The 21,598-nt window shown below is 47.7% G+C and overlaps 3 non-coding genes across 3 annotated transcripts; all 3 read left to right on the forward strand.

The window, feature by feature from the left end:
- Positions 1-14,671: 14,671 nt before the first annotated feature.
- On the forward strand, positions 14,672-14,791 carry trnal-caa (transfer RNA leucine (anticodon CAA)). Its single transcript has 2 exons — positions 14,672-14,709; positions 14,757-14,791. It is a non-coding gene; the product is annotated as a tRNA-Leu (tRNA).
- Positions 14,792-16,130: 1,339 nt separating this feature from the next.
- On the forward strand, positions 16,131-16,250 carry trnal-uaa (transfer RNA leucine (anticodon UAA)). Its single transcript has 2 exons — positions 16,131-16,168; positions 16,205-16,250. It is a non-coding gene; the product is annotated as a tRNA-Leu (tRNA).
- Positions 16,251-17,556: 1,306 nt separating this feature from the next.
- trnal-uaa (transfer RNA leucine (anticodon UAA)) lies at positions 17,557-17,676 on the forward strand. The gene is made up of 2 exons: positions 17,557-17,594; positions 17,631-17,676. It is a non-coding gene; the product is annotated as a tRNA-Leu (tRNA).
- Positions 17,677-21,598: the final 3,922 nt, after the last annotated feature.

Below are 21,598 nucleotides of genomic sequence, written 5' to 3' on the forward strand. Positions count from 1 at the left end.
TACATATCTGTGGGAGGAGATCCACGTAGACACAGAGGGAGGATATGCAAACTCCACACAGGCAGTCACCCGAGGTAGGAATCAAACCCAGGTCTACCTGGTACAGTGATGCAGCAATGCTAACCACTGAGCCACCAGGCTTGGATGCTAAATAGCATCTGTAGCAGATGATTGACAAACGTCAGCCATCCCACAACCAACGGGCCAGATCTAAGCCATGCTGTCCTGCCACATCCAGTTGTGAATGGTGGTGGGCAATTAAACAACTCACTGGAGGAGGAGGAGACTTCACAAGTATCCCCAATCTCAATGATGGAAGAGCCCAGCAGATCAGTGCACAAGATAAGGCTGAAGCTTTCGCAGCAATCTTCAGTCAGAAGGACCGAGTGGATCATCCATCTCAGCTTCCTCCTGTGGTCTCCAATATCACAGCTACCAGTCTCCAGCCAATTTGATTCACTCAGCCTGATGTCAAGAAATGGTTGGAAACACTGGAGGCTGTGGGCCCTGACAGCATTCCAGCAACAGTCTGAAGACCTGTGCCCCAGGATCCGCTGCTCCCAGGCTAAGCTGTTCCAGTACAATTACAACACTGGCAGCTACCTAATAATGTGGAAAACTGCCCATGGATGACCCACGCATAAAAAGCAGGACAAATCCAGCCTGGCCAATTTCAACTCCATCAGTCTCCTCTCCATCCTCGGTAAAGTGATGGAAGGGCTCACCAACAGGGCTATCAAGCAGCACCTGCTCAGTGACGCCCAGTTCGGGTTCCCCCAGGGTCACTCAGCTCCTGGCCTCATTACAGCCTTGGGTCAAACATGGACAAAAGAGCTGAATTCCAGAGGGGAGGGGAGAGGGACAGGCTCTTGACATCAAGGCTGCATTCGACCGAGTGTGGTATCGAGGGGCCCTCACAAACCTGGAATCAATGGATCTCTGGGGGGGCCAACTCTCCAATGGTTGGAATCATATCTGACACATAGGATGATGGTTGTGGTTGTTGGAGGGTCAGTCATCTCAGCTCCAGGACATCTCTGCAGGAGTTCCTCAGGGTACTGTCCTCGGCCCAACCAGCTTCAGCTGCTTCATCAATGACCTTCCCTCCATCAGAAGGTCAGAAGTGGGAGTGTTCACCGATGATCGCACAATGTTCAGCACCACTCGCGACTCCCCAGATACTGAAGGAGTCCATTTTCAAACACAACAAGATCTGAAAACGATCTGAGCTTGGGCTGACCAGTGGCAAGTAACATTTGTGCAATGTAAATGTCAGGCTATGACTATCTCTAATAAGAGACAATCTAGCCACCACCCTTTGGTATTTAATGGAATTGTCATCCCAGAATCCCCCACTCTCAACATCATTGATCAGAAACTCCTCAACTGGACTCACCACAGACACACAGTGACTACAAGAGCATGTCAGGGGTGAGGAATACTGCAGTGAGTAACTCACCTCCTGACTCCTCAAAGCCTGTCCACCATCTACAAGGCACAAGTCCCGAGTGCGGTGCAATACTCCCCACTTGCCGAGCTGGGGGCTGCTCCAACAACACTCAAGAGATTTCACACCATCCAGGACAAACCAGCTCCTTGATTGACACCACAACCTCAAGCATCCACTCCCTCCACCACCGACGCTCAGTAGCAGCAGTGTGTACTGTCTACAAGATGCATTTCAGACATTCACCAAAGATCCTCAGACAGCACCTTCCAAACCCACCACCACTTTCACCGAGGTGGACAAGGGCAGCAGATACAGGGGGACACTAACCCCTGAAAGTTCCACTTCAAGCCACTCCTGACTTGGAAGTGTATCACGTTTCTTTAGTGCTGGGTCAAAATCCTGGAATTCCCTCCCAAAGGGCAATATGGGTCATCCCTCAGCAGGTGTACTGCAGCGGTCCAAGATGGAAGCTCACCGCCACCTTCTCAAGGGCAATTCGGGACGGGCAATACCCGTCAGCGACACCCACATCCCACAGATAAATACCCAGGCAATACCCAGGCAATACCCGTCAATACCCGGGCAATACCCGTCAGCGACACCCACATCCCACAGATAAATAAAAAAATCCTCACTGCAAAGGAGAGTGGGGCCACGCAGCAATGCCTTGGGTGGAAGCCCCATTCCGCTGAATGGCTTTAGAAGCCCAGGAAAGGGCAGGCGGTCGGTGCTGGTCAGTAAGGACACAGGAGGAACTGTCATGTGACATAAAGGTTGGGTGGTAAGAAGTGAGAGCTTTGCACAACAGCTGCTTAAAACATCTCCATAACAATAAGAGGCCTCTTCTGCGGCTTTCGTCTATTGCGAGTAATCTCCTTGAAAGGCTGGATGAATATCTGCTCAGATCCTCTTCGATAATAAATACACGCAATCCTTCAATAAGGCACAATCGCACTGAGCTAAACACAGAAATGCATACTTGCTCGTGTTAATCATGAGGAGACACTTTCACTCGCCCAGTCTCAGGTCAGAAGTTGCTTTCCTTTTCGTTTTTGTGTGAGATGGACTCAATACAACATGTGGTGAGAAGAATCGGGTCAGAGTTCTCAAGGTCACAGTCTGTAGCTGTCAGCCTAGCCATCTGGATGCAGAGCTGCAGCCTGGAAATTGATTTCATAATGGAGGGGAGATGTGCTGCAATCTTTGCAAACGCCACAGTGTGTCAGGATGGCCGAGTGTCTAAGGTGCCAGACTCAAGGAGTGTTAGTCCTTGCCTGGTATCAAGGCAATTCTGGATTCTTTCTCGGGGTGTGGGTTCAAATCCCCTTCCTATTTAGCCCAGAACAAATCTTCCCATGCTGCCGATGTTTGTGGCTTTCTCGAGATGGGTCATCCCCATCCCCCATTTTCCAAGAGCCCAACACATCAGTGTAAATGATAAGGCTGAGGGATTTACAGCAATCTCCCACCACAATTGCCAAGTGGATGATCCATCTCCGTTTCCTCCAGTGTTTCCCAGCATCACAGATACCAGTCTCCAGCCAAATCCATTCATTCCCTGTCAGATCCACAAACACTTGGAAACACTGGATACTGTAAAGGCCATCATACTGCAGCATTCCATGTTCAACTGCAACAAGATCTGGGCAATATCCAGGCCTGGGCTGACAATTCCCAAGTAACATTCCTGTCACACAAGTACCATGAAATGACAATCTCCAAACATACACAGACACTCACAAACACGGACCAACACAGAAACCACTGACACGCACACACACATAAACACACATTCACACCCACACACAATAGACACAAACAGACACAGACACACACGCACAGAAACACACAGACATGCACATACATACAAATACACACATAGACACACACAATGACACACACCCCAACATATACACACAATCACACAGACATAAACAGACAGACACACACACACACGCACAGACAGGAACAGATACACTCACAGAGACACACACTTACACACAAACAGACACAGAAAAAGACAGACACACACGCGCACACACATCATCACACACTCACACTCACACAACACAACATACACACAAAGACGCATTCACAATCACAAAGGCACACACACACAGTCACACACACACACAGACACACACACCCACATTCACACACAGCCACACTCACTCATACATGTGAGAGAGTGTCTCTGTGTGTCTGTGTGATTGTATGTGTGTTGGTGAGTGTGTGCAATTGACAGAGTGTGTATGTGTGTGTTGTTTGTCACACACACACAGACACACGCACACAGACACAGAAACACACAGACACGCACGCATGCACAAATAAACACACACACACACCCACACCCACACCCACACACATAGACACATACAGACACACATTCACCCCCCCCCCAACATACACACAAAGACATATTCACAATCACACAGACACGCACACACATACAGCTGAACAGGAACAGGCATACACGCACACACGCAATCTCACATACACAGACACACCCACAATCACAAACATGCATCCGCACACGCTCATACATGTGAGAGAGCGTCTATATGTGTGTCTGTGTGTGATTGTGTGCATGTTGGCGAGTGTGTACAATTGTCAGAATGTGTGTGTGTGTCTGTCTGTGTGTGTGTCTGTGTATGTGTGTCTGTCAGTCTGCCTGTGTGTGTCTGTGTGTGTCCATCTATGTGTGTGTGTCTGTGTGTGATTGTATGTGTGTTGGTGAATGTATGCAATTGTCAGTGTATGTATGTGTATGTCTGTCTGTCTGTGTGTGTCTGTGTGTGTCTGCCTATGTGTGTGTTGTTTGTCACACGCACAGACACACACACAGACACAGAAACACACAGACTCGCATGCACGCACACATAGACACACATACACACACCCACTCCCACACACACACACACATAGACACATACAGACACACACTCAAACAATCACACGCACCCCCAACATACACACAAAGACACACTCACAATCGCACAGACACACACGCACAGCTGGGCAGGAACAGGCATACACACACACAGGCAGACACAAACACACACACACATACACAGACAGACAGCTACGCGCACACAGACATACCCACACTCACAAACATACAGCCGCACCTGCTTATACATGTGAGAGAATGTCTATGTGTGTGTCTGTGTGTGATTGTGCGTGTTGGTGAGTGTGGACAATTGTCAGAGTGTGTGTGTGTGTCTGTCTGTGTGTGCCTGTGTGTGTGGATATCTATGTGTGTGTGTGTGTGTGTCTGTCTGTCTGTATGTGTGTGTCCATCTATGTGCGTGCGTGTGTGAGTGTGTGTGTTGCTTGCCGTGCAGCAAAGGGATTGTTACTGAGTGTGAATGCAAAATAGCTGCGGAAATGCGGGATTGTGTGTGTGTGTCTGTCTGCCTGTGTGTGTGTCTGTCTATGTGTGTGTGCCTATGCGTGTGTATGTGTGTGTGAATGTGTTTGTGTGTGTGTGTGTCTGTGTGTGATTGTATGTGTGTTGATGAGTGTGTGCAATTGTCAGAGTGTGTGTGTGTCTATCGATGTGAGATAGAATGTCTGCATGTGTGTGTGTGAGAGTGTGTGTGTGAGTGAATGTGTGTGTGTGAGAGAGAGAGAGAGGGTGTGTGTGTTTGTGTGAGTGTATGTGCGAGAGTGAGACTGTGTATGAGGGATTGTTGCTGAGTGTGAATGCAAGGGAGCTGCAGAAATGTGGAATTGCATTTTGTGTCTGCACAAGAGCAAGGTGACTAATTGTACAGAGTGAGAAAGACATCTGGAAGGGCATCTGCAGCAGCTTGTCAGGATGGCCGAGTGGTCTAAGGCGCCAGACTCAAGGAGTGTTAGTCCTTGTCCCTGTATCAGGGATTGCAAATTCTAGTCCCCTTCTTGGGGCTTGGTTCAAGTCCCACTCCTGACATTCCCCTTTGGCCCAGGACAAACCTTCCCATGCAGCCAAATTTTGTGGCTTTCTCGAGATGGGTCATCCCCATCCTCCATTTTCCAAGAGCCCAACACATCAGTGTAAATGATAAGGCTGAGGGATTTACAGCAATCTCCCACCACAATTGCCAAGTGGATGATCCATCTCAGTTTCCTCCAGTGTTTCCCAGCATCACAGATGCCAGTCTCCAGCCAAATCCATTCATTCCCTGTCAGATCCACAAACACTTGGAAACACTGGATACTGTAAAGGCCATCATACTGCAGCATTCCATGTTCAACTGCAACAAGATCTGGACAATATCCAGGTTTGGGCTGACAATTCCCAAGTAACATTCCTGCCACACGAATGCCATGAAATGACAATCTCCAAAAAGAGACAAACACGCATACACACACACCGATACACATACACACACTCACACCTACACACACATAGATACATACAGACAGACAGACACACACTCACACAGACACACAAAGACACACTCACAATCACACAGACACACAGAGACTCACAGACACACACACATACAGTCAGGAATAAACATGCACACACAGACACAGGCAGACACACACAACCACACACTCAGACAGACAGACACACACGCACACACTTGCAGACACGCACAGACAGGAACAGACAGTCACACACGCACAGACACACACACTCGCAGACACGCACAAACTGGGACACAAACACACATACACGCATGCGCACACACACACATAGACACACACAGACACATACATACTCACACAATCACCCACACCACAACATACACACAATGACACACAGGCATAAACAGAAACACACAGACGTACATGCACAGACACACGCACACACACACAGACAGGAACACACACAGACACACATACAGAGACACGCACGCACATACAAATAGACACACACTCATACCCACATACACACATAGATACATACAGACGCGTACAAACTCACACAATCACTCACACCCCAACATATACACAAAGACACGCTCACAATCACACAGACTAACAAAGACACACACGCACACAGACAGTAACAGACACACGTACACACACACATACAGATAGACACAAAGACACAGACACACCCACACTCACAAACACACAGCCGTACTCACTCATACATGTGAGAGAGTGTCTCGGTGTGTGTCTGTGTGTGTGTTGGTGAGTGTGTACAATTGACAGAGTGTGTATGTGTATGTTTGTCTGTCTGTCTATGCGTGTCTGTGTGTGTGTCTGCCTATGTGTGTGTTGTTTGTCACACACACAGACACAGAAAACACAGACACGCACGCACACATCGACACACACTCACACCCACGCCCCCACCCCCACCCCCACACACACACACACACACACACATAGACACATACAGACACACACAACTCACACAATCACACACACCCCAACATACACACAAAGGCACACTCACAATCACACACACATACACACACACACACAGACAGCCACACACACAGACACAGCCACACTCACAAACATACAGCCATGCACCCTCATAGATGTGAGAAAGTGTATGTGTATGTATCTGTGTGTGATTATGTGTGTGTTGGTGAGTGTGTGCAATTGTCAGAGTGTGTGTGTGTCCGTCCGTCTGTCTGCATGTGCGTGTGTGTGCGTCTATCTATGTGAGTGTGAATGCATGTATCTGTCGTCTGTCTATGTGTGTGTCTATGTGTGTGAGTGTGAATGTGTTTGTGTGTGTGAGTGTGTGTGTGTGAGTGAGTGTGTGATTGTGTGTGTGTGTGAGAGAGAGAGAGAGTGTGTATGAGGGATTGTTGCTGAGTGTGAATGCAAGGGAGCTGCAGAAATGCGGAATTGCATTTTGTGTCTGCACAAGAGCAAGGTGACTAATTGTACAGAGTGAGAAAGACATCTGGAAGGGCATCTGCAGCAGCTTGTCAGGATGGCCGAGTGGTCTAAGGTGCTTGACTCCAGGAGTGCTTGACATTGCCTAGTATCAGGGCTTGTGAATTCTGGTCCCTTTCTTGGGGTGTGGGTTTAAATCCCACTCCTGACATTCCCATTTAGCCCAGAGCAAGCCTTCCTATGCAGCCAAGTTTTGTGGCTTTTTCGAGATGAGTCATCCCCATCCCCCATTTTCCAAGAGCCCAACACATCAGTGTAAATGATAAGGTTGAGGAATTTACAGCAATCTCCCACCACAATTGCCAAGTGGATGATCCATCTCAGTTTCCTCCAGTGTTTCCCAGCATCACAGATACCAGTCTCCAGCCAAATCCATTCATTCCCTGTCAGATCCACAAACACTTGGAAACACTGGATACTGTAAAGGCCATCATACTGAAGCATTCCATGTTCAACTGCAACAAGATCTGGGCAATATCCAGGTTTGGGCTGACAATTCCCAAGTAACATTCCTGCCACACAAATGCCATGAAATGACAATCTCCAAAAAGAGAGACACACACACTCGCAGATACGCACAGACTGAGACACAAACACACAGACACACACACGCATAGACACACACACACAGAAACACACATACACGCACGCGCGCACACACACACAGATATTCACACACAGACACACACATACCCACACAATCACACACACACCAACATACGCACATTGACACACACACAATCACACAAGCGTAAACAGATACACACATACACACACATGCACACTTGCACACATGCACAGACAGGAACAGTATGACACAGACAGACACACGCACACAAGCACAGACATGAACACACACAGACACACACGCACAGACACGCACGCACATACAAATAGACACACATTCATACCCACATACACACATAGACACATACAGACATATACTCACACAATCACTCACACCCCAACATAAACACAAAGACACACTCACAATCACACAGACATACAAAGACACACACGCACACAGACAGTAACAGACAGACAGACACACACACACAGATAGACACGAAGACATAGACACACCCACACTCACAAACACACAGCCGCACTCACTCATACATGTGAGAGAGTGTCTCGGTGTGTGTCTGTGTGTGATTGTGTGTGTGTTGGTGAGTGTGTGCAATTGTCAGAGTGTGTATGTGTATGTTTGTCTGTCTGTCTATGCGTGTCTGTGTGTGTGTCTGCCTATGTGTGTGTTGTTTGTCACACACACAGACACACGGACACAGACACAGAAACACACAGACACGCACGCACACATAGAGACACACTCACATCCACCCAATCACACCCACACACACACACACACCCACACACACACACGCACACACACATAGACATACACAGACACACAATCAAAAACACACCCCAAAATACACACAAAGGCATACTCACAATCACACAGACACACACACACACACACACAGATGGGCAGGAACAGGCATGCATGCACACAGACAGACACAAACACAAACTCACACACACACACACACAGACAGCCACGCACACACAGACACACCCAAACTCACAAACATACAGCCGCACATACTCATACATATGAGAGTGAGTCTGTGTGTGTGTCTGTGTGTCTCTGTGCGTGTGTGTGAGTGTGTCTCTGTGTGTGTGAGTGTGTTGTGTGTGTGTGTGAGAGAGAGTGTGTGTGTGTGAGAGAGTGTGTATGAGGGATTGTTGCTGAGTGTGAATGCAAGGGAGCTGCAGAAATGCGGAATTGCATTTTGTGTCTGCACAAGAGCAAGGTGACTAATTGTACAGAGTGAGAAAGACATCTGGAAGGGCATCTGCAGCAGCTTGTCAGGATGGCCGAGTGGTCTAAGGTGCTTGACTCCAGGAGTGCTTGACATTGCCTAGTATCAGGGCTTGTGAATTCTGGTCCCTTTCTTGGGGTGTGGGTTTAAATCCCACTCCTGACATTCCCATTTAGCCCAGAGCAAGCCTTCCTATGCAGCCAAGTTTTGTGGCTTTTTCGAGATGAGTCATCCCCATCCCCCATTTTCCAAGAGCCCAACACATCAGTGTAAATGATAAGGCTGAGGAATTTACAGCAATCTCCCACCACAATTGCCAAGTGGATGATCCATCTCAGTTTCCTCCAGTGTTTCCCAGCATCACAGATGCCAGTCTCCAGCCAAATCCATTCATTCCCTGTCAGATCCACAAACACTGGATACTGTAAAGGCCATCATACTGAAGCATTCCATGTTCAACTGCAACAAGATCTGGGCAATATCCAGGTTTGGGCTGACAATTCCCAAGTAACATTCCTGCCACACAAATGCCATGAAATGACAATCTCCAAAAAGAGAGACACACACACTCGCAGATACGCACAGACTGAGACACAAACACACAGACACACACACGCATAGACACACACACACAGAAACACACATACACGCACGCGCGCACACACACACAGATATTCACACACAGACACACACATACCCACACAATCACACACACACCAACATACGCACATTGACACACACACAATCACACAAGCGTAAACAGATACACACATACACACACATGCACACTTGCACACATGCACAGACAGGAACAGTATGACACAGACAGACACACGCACACAAGCACAGACATGAACACACACAGACACACACGCACAGACACGCACGCACATACAAATAGACACACATTCATACCCACATACACACATAGACACATACAGACATATACTCACACAATCACTCACACCCCAACATAAACACAAAGACACACTCACAATCACACAGACATACAAAGACACACACGCACACAGACAGTAACAGACAGACAGACACACACACACAGATAGACACGAAGACATAGACACACCCACACTCACAAACACACAGCCGCACTCACTCATACATGTGAGAGAGTGTCTCGGTGTGTGTCTGTGTGTGATTGTGTGTGTGTTGGTGAGTGTGTGCAATTGTCAGAGTGTGTATGTGTATGTTTGTCTGTCTGTCTATGCGTGTCTGTGTGTGTGTCTGCCTATGTGTGTGTTGTTTGTCACACACACAGACACACGGACACAGACACAGAAACACACAGACACGCACGCACACATAGAGACACACTCACATCCACCCAATCACACCCACACACACACACACACCCACACACACACACGCACACACACATAGACATACACAGACACACAATCAAAAACACACCCCAAAATACACACAAAGGCATACTCACAATCACACAGACACACACACACACACACACAGATGGGCAGGAACAGGCATGCATGCACACAGACAGACACAAACACAAACTCACACACACACACACACAGACAGCCACGCACACACAGACACACCCAAACTCACAAACATACAGCCGCACATACTCATACATATGAGAGTGAGTCTGTGTGTGTGTCTGTGTGTCTCTGTGCGTGTGTGTGAGTGTGTCTCTGTGTGTGTGAGTGTGTTGTGTGTGTGTGTGAGAGAGAGTGTGTGTGTGTGAGAGAGTGTGTATGAGGGATTGTTGCTGAGTGTGAATGCAAGGGAGCTGCAGAAATGCGGAATTGCATTTTGTGTCTGCACAAGAGCAAGGTGACTAATTGTACAGAGTGAGAAAGACATCTGGAAGGGCATCTGCAGCAGCTTGTCAGGATGGCCGAGTGGTCTAAGGTGCTTGACTCCAGGAGTGCTTGACATTGCCTAGTATCAGGGCTTGTGAATTCTGGTCCCTTTCTTGGGGTGTGGGTTTAAATCCCACTCCTGACATTCCCATTTAGCCCAGAGCAAGCCTTCCTATGCAGCCAAGTTTTGTGGCTTTTTCGAGATGAGTCATCCCCATCCCCCATTTTCCAAGAGCCCAACACATCAGTGTAAATGATAAGGCTGAGGAATTTACAGCAATCTCCCACCACAATTGCCAAGTGGATGATCCATCTCAGTTTCCTCCAGTGTTTCCCAGCATCACAGATGCCAGTCTCCAGCCAAATCCATTCATTCCCTGTCAGATCCACAAACACTGGATACTGTAAAGGCCATCATACTGAAGCATTCCATGTTCAACTGCAACAAGATCTGGGCAATATCCAGGTTTGGGCTGACAATTCCCAAGTAACATTCCTGCCACACAAATGCCATGAAATGACAATCTCCAAAAAGAGAGACACACACACTCGCAGATACGCACAGACTGAGACACAAACACACAGACACACACACGCATAGACACACACACACAGAAACACACATACACGCACGCGCGCACACACACACACAGATATTCACACACAGACACACACATACCCACACAATCACACACACACCAACATACGCACATTGACACACACACAATCACACAAGCGTAAACAGATACACACATACACACACATGCACACTTGCACACATGCACAGACAGGAACAGTATGACACAGACAGACACACGCACACAAGCACAGACATGAACACACACAGACACACACGCACAGACACGCACGCACATACAAATAGACACACATTCATACCCACATACACACATAGACACATACAGACATATACTCACACAATCACTCACACCCCAACATAAACACAAAGACACACTCACAATCACACAGACATACAAAGACACACACGCACACAGACAGTAACAGACAGACAGACACACACACACAGATAGACACGAAGACATAGACACACCCACACTCACAAACACACAGCCGCACTCACTCATACATGTGAGAGAGTGTCTCGGTGTGTGTCTGTGTGTGATTGTGTGTGTGTTGGTGAGTGTGTGCAATTGTCAGAGTGTGTATGTGTATGTTTGTCTGTCTGTCTATGCGTGTCTGTGTGTGTGTCTGCCTATGTGTGTGTTGTTTGTCACACACACAGACACACGGACACAGACACAGAAACACACAGACACGCACGCACACATAGAGACACACTCACATCCACCCAATCACACCCACACACACACACACACCCACACACACACACGCACACACACATAGACATACACAGACACACAATCAAAAACACACCCCAAAATACACACAAAGGCATACTCACAATCACACAGACACACACACACACACACACACAGATGGGCAGGAACAGGCATGCATGCACACAGACAGACACAAACACAAACTCACACACACACACACACAGACAGCCACGCACACACAGACACACCCAAACTCACAAACATACAGCCGCACATACTCATACATATGAGAGTGAGTCTGTGTGTGTGTCTGTGTGTCTCTGTGCGTGTGTGTGAGTGTGTCTCTGTGTGTGTGAGTGTGTTGTGTGTGTGTGTGAGAGAGAGTGTGTGTGTGTGAGAGAGTGTGTATGAGGGATTGTTGCTGAGTGTGAATGCAAGGGAGCTGCAGAAATGCGGAATTGCATTTTGTGTCTGCACAAGAGCAAGGTGACTAATTGTACAGAGTGAGAAAGACATCTGGAAGGGCATCTGCAGCAGCTTGTCAGGATGGCCGAGTGGTCTAAGGTGCTTGACTCCAGGAGTGCTTGACATTGCCTAGTATCAGGGCTTGTGAATTCTGGTCCCTTTCTTGGGGTGTGGGTTTAAATCCCACTCCTGACATTCCCATTTAGCCCAGAGCAAGCCTTCCTATGCAGCCAAGTTTTGTGGCTTTTTCGAGATGAGTCATCCCCATCCCCCATTTTCCAAGAGCCCAACACATCAGTGTAAATGATAAGGTTGAGGAATTTACAGCAATCTCCCACCACAATTGCCAAGTGGATGATCCATCTCAGTTTCCTCCAGTGTTTCCCAGCATCACAGATGCCAGTCTCCAGCCAAATCCATTCATTCCCTGTCAGATCCACAAACACTTGGAAACACTGGATACTGTAAAGGCCATCATACTGAAGCATTCCATGTTCAACTGCAACAAGATCTGGGCAATATCCAGGTTTGGGCTGACAATTCCCAAGTAACATTCCTGCCACACAAATGCCATGAAATGACAATCTCCAAAAAGAGAGACACACACACTCGCAGATACGCACAGACTGAGACACAAACACACAGACACACACACGCATAGACACACACACACAGAAACACACATACACGCACGCGCGCACACACACACACAGATATTCACACACAGACACACACATACCCACACAATCACACACACACCAACATACGCACATTGACACACACACAATCACACAAGCGTAAACAGATACACACATACACACACATGCACACTTGCACACATGCACAGACAGGAACAGTATGACACAGACAGACACACGCACACAAGCACAGACATGAACACACACAGACACACACGCACAGACACGCACGCACATACAAATAGACACACATTCATACCCACATACACACATAGACACATACAGACATATACTCACACAATCACTCACACCCCAACATAAACACAAAGACACACTCACAATCACACAGACACACAAAGACACACACGCACACAGACAGTAACAGACAGACAGACAGACACACACAGATAGACACGAAGACATAGACACACCCACACTCACAAACACACAGCCGCACTCACTCATACATGTGAGAGAGTGTCTCGGTGTGTGTCTGTGTGTGATTGTGTGTGTGTTGGTGAGTGTGTGCAATTGTCAGAGTGTGTATGTGTATGTTTGTCTGTCTGTCTATGCGTGTCTGTGTGTGTGTCTGCCTATGTGTGTGTTGTTTGTCACACACACAGACACACGGACACAGACACAGAAACACACAGACACGCACGCACACATAGAGACACACTCACATCCACCCAATCACACCCACACACACACACACACCCACACACACACACGCACACACACATAGACATACACAGACACACAATCAAAAACACACACAAAGGCATACTCACAATCACACAGACACACACACACACACACACAGATGGGCAGGAACAGGCATGCATGCACACAGACAGACACAAACACAAACTCACACACACACACACACAGACAGCCACGCACACACAGACACACCCAAACTCACAAACATACAGCCGCACATACTCATACATATGAGAGTGAGTCTGTGTGTGTGTCTGTGTGTCTCTGTGCGTGTGTGTGAGTGTGTCTCTGTGTGTGTGAGTGTGTTGTGTGTGTGTGTGAGAGAGAGTGTGTGTGTGTGAGAAAGTGTGTATGAGGGATTGTTGCTGAGTGTGAATGCAAGGGAGCTGCAGAAATGCGGAATTGCATTTTGTGTCTGCACAAGAGCAAGGTGACTAATTGTACAGAGTGAGAAAGACATCTGGAAGGGCATCTGCAGCAGCTTGTCAGGATGGCCGAGTGGTCTAAGGCGCCAGACTCAAGGAGTGTTAGTCCTTGCTCTGCATCTGGCCTTGTGAATTCTGGTCCCTTTCTAGTGGCGTGGGTTCAAATCCCGCTCCTGACATTCCTATTTGGCCCAGGACAAACCTTCCTATGCAGCCAAATTTTGTGGCTTTCTCGAGATGAGTCATCCCCATCCCCCATTTTCCAAGAGCCCAACACATCAGTGTAAATGATAAGGCTGAGGAATTTACAGCAATCTCCCACCACAATTGCCAAGTGGATGATCCATCTCAGTTTCCTCCAGTGTTTCCCAGCATCACAGATACCAGTCTCCAGCCAAATCCATTCATTCCCTGTCAGATCCACAAACACTTGGAAACACTGGATACTGTAAAGGCCATCATACTGAAGCATTCCATGTTCAACTGCAACAAGATCTGGGCAATATCCAGGTTTGGGCTGACAATTCCCAAGTAACATTCCTGCCACACAATGCCATGAAATGACAATCTCCAAAAAGAGACACACACACACACACACAGACAGACATTCACACACAGACCGACACAGAAACCCACAGACACGCACACACACATAGACACACACACACACAATAGACACAAACAGACAGACACACACGCACATACACAGACACAGAAACGCACAGACATACACACACATATACACACACACATAGACACACTCACACAATGACCCACACCCCAACATACACACAATGACACACACACAATCACACAGACATAAACAGACACACACACACACACACACACACACACTCCCGCACACATGCACAGACAGGAACAGATACATACACAGTCACACACTCACACACAGACACAGAAACAGACACACACACACATGCACACGCACGTAGACACTCAGACACATACAGACACACACACTCACACAATCACACACACCCCAACATACACAGAGAGACACTCACAATCGCACAGACACACACATCCATACACACAGAAACAAACAGGAACAAACATACATACACAGTCACACACACACACACACACACACAGCCACGCAGACACAGACACACACATACTCACAAACATACAGCCACGCTCACTCATAGATGTGAGAGAGTGTATGTGTGTGATTGTATGTGTGTTGGTGAGTGTGTGCAATTGTCAGAGTGTGTGTGTGTCCATTTGTCTGTCTGTGTGTGCCTGTGTGTGTGTGTCTGTCTATGTATGTGTGTGTGAGTGTATGTGTGTGTGTGTGAGAGAGTGTGTGTGCATGTGAGAGAGTGAGTGTGTGTGTGTGTGTGTGTGTGAGAGTGAGACTGTGTATGAGGGATTGATACTGAGTGTGAATGCAAGGGAGCTGCAGAAATGCGGAATTGCATTTTGTGTCTGCACAAGAGCAAGGTGACTAATTGTACAGAGTGAGAAAGACATCTGGAAGGGCATCTGCAGCAGCTTGTCAGGATGGCCGAGTGGTCTAAGGCGCCAGACTCAAGGAGTGTTAGTCCTTGCTCTGCATCTGGCCTTGTGAATTCTGGTCTCTTTCTAGGGGCGTGGGTTCAAATCCCACTCCTGACATTCCCATTTAGCCCAGAGCAAGCCTTCCCATGTGGCCAAATTTTGTGGCTTTCTCGAGATGGGTCATCCCCATCCTCCATTTTCCAAGAGCCCAACACATCAGTGTAAATGATAAGGCTGAGGAATTTACAGCAATCTCCCACCACAATTGCCAAGTGGATGATCCATCTCAGTTTCCTCCAGTGTTTCCCAGCATCACAGATGCCAGTCTCCAGCCAATTCCATTCATTCCCTGTCAGATCCACAAACACTGGATACTGTAAAGGCCATCATACTGAAGCATTCCATGTTCAACTGCAACAAGATCTGGACAATATCCAGGTTTGGGCTGACAATTCCCAAGTAACATTCCTGCCACACGAATGCCATGAAATGACAATCTCCAAAAAGAGACACACACACACACACACAGACAGACATTCACACACAGACCGACACAGAAACCCACAGACACGCACACACACATAGACACACTCACACACACACACACACACACAATAGACACAAACAGACACAGACACACACGCACATACACAGACACAGAAACGCACAGACATACACACACATACACACACACATAGACACACTCACACAATGACCCACACCCCAACATACACACAATGACACACACACAATCACACAGACATAAACAGACACACACACACACACACTCCCGCACACATGCACAGACAGGAACAGATACATACACAGTCACACACTCACACACAGACACAGAAACAGAAACAGACACACACACACATGCACACGCACGTAGACACTCAGACACAAACAGACACACACACTCACACAATCACACACACCCCAACATACACAGAAAGACACTCACAATCGCACAGACACACACATCCATACACACAGAAACAAACAGGAACAAACACACATACACAGTCACACACACACACACACACACACACACACACACACAGCCACGCAGACACAGACACACACATACTCACAAACATACAGCCACGCTCACCCATAGATGTGAGAGAGTGTATGTGTGTGATTGTATGTGTGTTGGTGAGTGTGTGCAATTGTCAGAGTGTGTGTGTCCATTTGTCTGTCTGTGTGTGTGTGTCTGTCTATGTATGTGAGTGTGAGTGTATGTGTGTGTGTGTGAGAGAGTGTGTGTGTGCGAGAGAGAGACTGTGTATGAGGGATTGTTGCTGAGTGTGAATGCAAGGGAGCTGCAGAAATGCGGAATTGCATTTTGTGTCTGCACAAGAGCAAGGTGACTAATTGTACAGAGTGAGAAAGACATCTGGAAGGGCATCTGCAGCAGCTTGTCAGGATGGCCGAGTGGTCTAAGGCGCCAGGCTTAAGGAGTGTTAGTCCTTGCTCTGCATCTGGCCTTGTGAATTCTGGTCTCTTTCTAGGGGCGTGGGTTCAAATCCCACTCCTGGCATTCCCATTTAGCCCAGAGCAAGCCTTCCCATGTGGCCAAATTTTGTGGCTTTCTCGAGATGGGTCATCCCCATCCCCCATTTTCCAAGAGCCCAACACATCAGTGTAAATGATAAGGCTGAGGAATTTACAGCAATCTCCCTCCACAATTGCCAAGTGGATGATCCATCTCCGTTTCCTCCAGTGTTTCCCAGCATCACAGATGCCAGTCTCCAGCCAAATCCATTCATTCCCTGTCAGATCCACAAACACTTGGAAACACTGGATACTGTAAAGGCCATCATACTGAAGCATTCCATGTTCAACTGCAACAAGATCTGGGCAATATCCAGGTTTGGGCTGACAATTCCCAAGTAACATTCCTGTCGCACAAGTACCATGAAATGACAATCTCCAAAAAGAGAGAGACACGCGTAAACACACACTAACGCATAGGCAGGAACAGACATACACACACAGACACATATGCACACAGTCACACACACACAAGACAGACAGACATGCGTACACACACAGAGACACACGTGCACACACAGCCTGACACAAAAACACACAGTCGCATACACACACGCGCACACATAGGCACGCACACTCACAGACACACAAACACACAGGCATGCACACAGACACACACACATACACCGACAGACACAAAAACACACGGTCACACACACACGTGCACTCATACAGACACACAAACACAGTCGCAGACAGGCAGACACACACGTGCACACACATAGACACGCACACTTGCACACAGACACACATACACACATACGTACATAGACATGTAGGCACACAGATGTACACAGACAGTGAGGCACACACGCATGCACAGACACACACACATACACAAAAACACACAGTCACACACACATGTGCACTCATACAGACACACACACAGACAGACAGACACACACACACACACATATAAATACACACTTACACAGAACACACACCCACTCAGACAGGTACACACACACCAATATCAGAAGCAGGTGCATGTGCTCTGCAGTGCCAGGACAAGCCTGAGTGAATGATGAGTGGTCTGTAACTGTCGGGTTAACAGCACATGGTGAGTCTTTATTGGTGAGTGGGTGGACCTCAGCAACAATGGTGTCTTGAGGAATAAAGGTGAGAGGAGCTTGTCTCTCAGTGCAGGCCCAACAAGCACCAGGAGAGAGTGAGGAGGCTGCCAATGATCATTGACTCATGGGTGGGGGTGCTGTGAGGCTGGGGTGGGGGGTAACTTTTTCTTACCTCCCTGTGGATTGCATCCAGTCTCCACATTTTGGAGGAGTGGCACACTGGCCCAGGGGGTGGGGGGGGTAGTGCTGGGATAACTGAGGCCATCTCCAAGGGCCCACTGGCACTTGGTGCTATCAGTGCAAGGGGAGGCAATGCTGCAGTGGCATTACATTACATTACAGTGTGGAAACAGGCCCTTCGGCCCAACAAGTCCACACCGACCCGCCGAAGCGCAACCCACCCATACCCCTACATTTACCCCTTACCTAACACTATGGGCAATTTAGCATGGCCAATTCACCTGACCCTGCACATCTTTGGACTGTGGGAGGAAACTGGAGCACCCGGAGGAAACCCACACAGACACGGGGAGAACGTGCAAACTCCACACAGTCAGTCGCCTGAGGCGGGAAGTGAACCCGGGTCTCTGGCGCTGTGAGGCAGCAGTGCTAACCACTGTGCCGCCCAATATCACTGAGCTGTTAGTCCAGACACCCAGGCAATACTCTGGAGACCTGGGATTGAAACCTGCCCACCACAGATGGTGAAATTTAAATCCAATCAAAGTCTGGAATTAAGAGTGTAAAGATGATTCACTACCAATTGTCAGAAAAGCCCCTCTGGTTCATCAATGCCCTTTCGGGAAGGAAACTGCCATTCTTACCTTGTCTGGCCTCTGTGTGACTGCAGACCCACGGCAATGTGGTTGACTCTTAAATACCCTCTGGGCAATTAGGGATGGGCAAGAAATATTGTCCTGGGCAGCGATGCCCTCATCCCGTGAATGAATAAGAAAATAAAATATCCTGGATCTGTCAGAATGTCAGCACCCATATCGATGACAGTGCTAAGCAGGCCTCAGTGAAACAGTCACAGGCTGATGACATCGGTTAAACCATCTCGGACTGAGATGAGGAGACATTCCTTCACCCAGAGAGTGCAGAATTCCCTACCACAGAACAGCAGTGGAGGGAGGACTAAAACATTCCAAGAAGGAGTTGTGTATAGCACTTGGAGCTAAAGGAATTAAAGGATGTTGAGGGGGGAGGGGGACCAGCAGGAACAGGTTACTGAGTTGGATGATCAGCCATGATAATAAATGGCAGAGCAAGCTGGAAGGGTCGAATGGCCTCCTCCTGCTTTTATTAACTACCTTTCTATGGTTTGTCCACCTTGGATGACGCAATGCTGTTTTTTGAGCAAAGCAATTTCTAACTCAACTCATGTGATCCAGAACTAAATGTAAATTACTTGCAATGCGCTGTCCGTCTTGGATGTGTGCTAAGCTGTCTCAGTGGCACTCAACGTGGTATCTCGCTGAAGCAACTAGCACCCACACGACTGTGAGGTCATCTCCCTCCCTCAGCTACCGATGCCAACAACTGAGACGAAGAGAGAAAGCTGCAGGAAACATTTCAACCTCTGAATAAAGATCTGGGCGACTCATTGTTGAGAGATCTTCTGGCAGAGTGGATGTGTCCCTATCTCTTGACCAGGATGTTCAAGTCCCACCAGCTCCAGACGGGACTCATGACATCCATGAACATGTTAAGGGTGAAAATAGCCAGTGAACAACTGAGTCCAAAGACCATAAGGACATTTCATTCCATTCTGAGTTCTCACACAGCACCTACCTACACCCCACTTTGTACCAATCTACTCTGACATTTGTGAAACTTTTATTGAATAATGTGTTTGTTTAACAAAAACAGAATGTATTCCTCAGGCTGAAAAACCTGAGTGGGACTCTGCCATTACAATAATCACTGTCCCCATAAAGACAAGCATTTCATTTCGAATTTCAGCCAAATCTCTGGTAATCTTTGCCATTTGGCAGTAAATAGGATCTCCCTGAGGTCTGTGGTTTCTGTCTAGAGGGTTAATACAGACACACAGCTCAGTGTGCTCAGGAAAATCAGAGGGAGGGGTTGAAATTACCAAAGGACCTTGCTCCTTCTCATTTTCCATTGACCCCAGTTGAATGACCAGGGAATAATGTCTCTGGAGAGACCATTGAAGATTAAGGTGGGGTGAAATGCCCTCACCCAGAGAATGGTGAGCCAATGGAATTCTCTGCCACACAGAGTGACTGAAGCCAAAACATTGAATGAAGAAGGAATTTGATATAGTTCTGATGGTTAAAGGGGCAAGGGATGAAAATGGGAACTGGGTACCGAGTTGGATGGTTAGCCACAATCATATTGAATGGTGGGGTAGACTTGAAGGGCTGAGTGGGCTACTCCTCCTATTTTCTATATTTCGATGAATCCTTTCATGAATAGAGTGATGAATCTTTGGAATTCTCCTCCTCAGACGATTGTGGTGGAGTATTTGAGTATATTCATGACGGCGATCAATAATTACCATAATATCAGGGAGGGATGTGGGGAATGGAATAAGAAAATGGCTTTGGGGTAGATCGACCATGATCTGGAGTAGTGGATCAGGTCAGAGTGATGCTCCAATGTTCTGGTAACCCAGCCACAGAGTGTGAGACAGTAGGGAGCTGTTGAACGAAGAGTTGACTATATTTGGTTGTGACGTCTCCAGCAGAGACTCCAGCAGGGTTCCATCATGGTCCCACCATGAAGAATGTCTACTGGGAATTCTGCTGGACAGGAGTCAAGACCAGCAGAAGAGGAAAGCAGGAGGTTAACAGGGTGCTCCATCAGTAA

The sequence above is a fragment of the Chiloscyllium plagiosum genome, unplaced genomic scaffold (genome assembly GCF_037043375.1).
Source record: "Chiloscyllium plagiosum isolate Xiang-an unplaced genomic scaffold, Cpla_swu_hap1 HiC_scaffold_24, whole genome shotgun sequence".
In the NCBI taxonomy this organism is placed as follows: Eukaryota; Metazoa; Chordata; class Chondrichthyes; order Orectolobiformes; family Hemiscylliidae; genus Chiloscyllium; species Chiloscyllium plagiosum.